Source organism: Bison bison, unplaced genomic scaffold, assembly GCF_000754665.1.
Source record: "Bison bison bison isolate TAMUID 2011002044 unplaced genomic scaffold, Bison_UMD1.0 scf7180017864533, whole genome shotgun sequence".
Taxonomy (NCBI): Eukaryota; Metazoa; Chordata; class Mammalia; order Artiodactyla; family Bovidae; genus Bison; species Bison bison.
This window is the reverse complement of record NW_011495082.1, coordinates 16,588,003-16,591,553: the sequence shown is the minus strand read 5'-3', so window position 1 is coordinate 16,591,553 and position 3,551 is coordinate 16,588,003.

The window sequence follows — 3,551 nt, the reverse complement described above, 5'->3', positions numbered from 1 at the left end:
GGAGTAATCAATTGCTAACCTGATGCCTCATCACCCCTGAATTCTTTAGTGTCTACATTTCCTAAAGTACATCCTCTGTATAACCACAATAGTCATCAAAATATTCACAGTGACATATTACTATCAGCTACTCCTCTGTCTCCAAACTTTGTCAACTGTCCCAATAATATCCCTTATAGCAAAAGAATCAAGTTCAGAATCAAGCATTGCATGTAACGTTGTCAAGTCTCTATACAGTCTCCCTCACTCCAGGACGGTTTCTGTCTTTAACTTTTGTGTGTGTGACTCTACTGAGGACTGCAGGCTAGTTATTTTGCAAAAGGTCTCTCAATTAGTGTTTTCTGCTTCTTAGGACTAGATTCAGGTTGTGCATCTCTGGCAGGAATATCCCGGAAGTGACGCTATACTCTTCTCACTGCATCTATATTAGTTGCCATTGTGGCATATCAAATTACCCCGAACCTTAATCGTTGAAAACAATAAGCATTCTTTTGCAAAGTTTCTGTGCTTTGGGTGAAGAAGTAGCTTAGCTGGGTAATTCTCTCGTGAGGATGCAAGCAAGATGTCAGCACAGATCGCAGTCATCTGAAGGCTTGAGTGGGGCTGGAGGGGATTTGCTTGCATGATGGTAAAAACATCTCCTCACCATGTGGCCCTCTCTCAAGGCTACTAGAGTGCCTTTACAATGACTTCTCCCAAAGTAAGCAATACCTGTTGAGACTTAGCATCAGAAGGCACATACCACCACTTCTGTAATATGCTATCCATTCTACAAGTCAGCCAACCTCAGTGTGGACGAAGACTACTCCAGGACATGAATACTAGGAGATGAGCATCTTAGTAGGTGGCTTGCAATTTTGATTTGTCCCATTACCGATGATGTTAACTTTGATCATATAATTAAGGTGATGGCTTCCAGGCTTTTCCACTATCAAGTTACCATTTTTCCCTTTTGAATTAATACTTTTTTGACAGAGAGGTTATTTTTTTACTTACAAATATTCCATTTCTCATCAGACTTTCATTACATTCATTCATTTATTATATCATATTGGACACAAAGTTTCCTATTTTATGCAATGGGTTTTAATCTGTTACTAACTTTATTTACATCACTTACTTTGATGCCTGAATTACCTCAGTTGAGACCCCTTTAGGCTAGCTCCTTGTGTTTTTCATTCCACTTGGCCTTTGCTGATACCTTACACTGGACTGCCTACACTTATGGGTGCCCTCCTCAGCCTGTTGGGCCATGGCACTCCATGTCAGGCCATCAAGCCCAACACACTGATTTCCTCCTTATTTCAGGTGAACTCTATACCCCATGCCAGGTCTCTTGTCCTGAGTGCCTACTTTGCCTGCTCCACATAACAGCTGTAGGACTGAATTTTTAAGGAAGAGAAAAGTAAAATATTACCTTAAAAAAATCTAATTATAGAACAGTATACACATGTATTTAAAATGCTGAAGTAGACTTAAAGAGGGGGAAGGGATAGTTAGGGAGTCTGGGACGGACATGTACACATCACTGTATCTGAAATGGATAACCAACAAGGGCCTCCAGTACAGCACATGGAACTCTGCTCAGTGCTCCGTGGCAGCCTGGATAGGAGGGGACTTTGGGGGAGAATGGATACATGTATACATATGGCTCAGTCCCTTCACTGTTCACCTGAAACTTTCAGAACATTGTTAATCAGTTATACCCCAACACAAAATAAAAAGTGTAAAATAAAATTCTGAAGTAATATATCTCAATTAGATCTCTGATGGTTTTCAACCATAGGTTTTTTTTTTAACCATACTTAAAAAAAAAAAAAAAGGCAGGGAGGGGTTGTTCACTATCCATTTATATGCTTTTGCATTCTTTAAATTTCACAAGATATATCATTTTTGTAACCAGAAGAAAATAGGGATATTTATACACATACAAATTTATATTTAAAATATTGAATGTAATTCTACAGATTTCAATTTATGTGTCAATTGCTGAGTTTAGGCCATATTTTGAAATACAACTAGCACTCCTTTTGCTTGGCAAGAACTTTACAAACTAAAGTTTATGGTAGTTACAGCTGTAATGTAGTTTCTCAAGCTCAGCATTAGCAACATTTCGGAATGAATAACTGTGGCAGGGGAATGTCGTGTGCATTCTGAGACATTTAGCAGCATTTCAGGACTCTACCCACTAGATTCCAGTTGCACTTCCTGCAGTATTGACAACCAAAAATGTCTCCAGACATTGCCAAATGTCTTCTGGAAGCTCAAATCAAAAATCACCCTGGTTGAAAACCACTGCTATAAAATGGTTCATTAAGATAAAGCTTAATTTTAAATAAAATGATATAATTACACCTGAATCATTGTAAATCAACTACACCTCAATTTTTTTTAAATGATACATTTCCTTTCATACAGTAATTTTTTAATAAACTGATTTTTAAATGTGCTTACAAATATGGAACTTCTAAAGAATGGGAAAAGAATAATCATAACAGAAAGTAACATTTATCGATTACACACTAGGCATTGACCTTATGCATATTATCTCCCTGAATTCTTATAACTTTTAAGTACCAATTATTATTCCCATTTTATAGATAAAAGATCTAAAGCTTTAGGAAAATTAATTAACTTGCTCTGGTTATACTGCAGTAGAACAAGGATTCAAATCCTGGCTGGGAGACTCCAGAATCTATCTTCTTAACTCACATCTTTTTTTAAAAATTGAATTATTTATTTTAATTGGAAGCTAATTACTTTACAATATTGTAATATTGTGGTGGTTTCTGCCATACACCGACATGAATCAGCCACAGGTGCACATGTGTCCCCCCATCCTGAACCCCCTTCCACCTACCTCCCCTCCCCATCCCTCTGGGTTGTCCCAGAGCACCGGCCTTGGGTGCCCTGCTTCATGCATTGAACTTGCACTGGTCATCTAGACATATGATAATATACATGTTTCAATGCTATTCTCTCAAATCATCCCACCCTTGCCTTCTCTTAGAGAGTCCAAAAGTCTGTTCTTTACATCTGTGTCTCTTTCACTGTCTCACGTACAGGGTCGTCATTACCGTCTTTCTAAATTCCATTAGATCAGATCAGATCAGTTGCTCAGTCGTGTCCAACTCTTTGCAACCCCATGAATCGCAGCATGCCAGGCCTCCCTGTCCATCACCAACTCCCGGAGTTCACTGAGACTCACGTCCATCGAGTCAGTGATGCCATCCAGCCATCTCATCCTCTGTCGTCCCCTTCTCCTCCTGCCCCCAATCCCTCCCAGCATCAGAGTCTTTTCCAATGAGTCAACTCTTCGCATGAGGTGGCCAAAGGACTGGAGTTTCAGCTTTAGCATCATTCCTTCCAAAGAAATCCCAGGGCTGATCTCCTTCAGAATGGACTGGTTGGATCTCCTTGCAGTCCAAGGGACTCTCAAGAGTCTTCTCCAACACCACAGTTCAAAAGCATCAATTCTTTGGCGCTCAGCTTTCTTCACAGTCCAACTCTCACATCCATACATGACCACAGGAAAAACCATAGCCTTGACT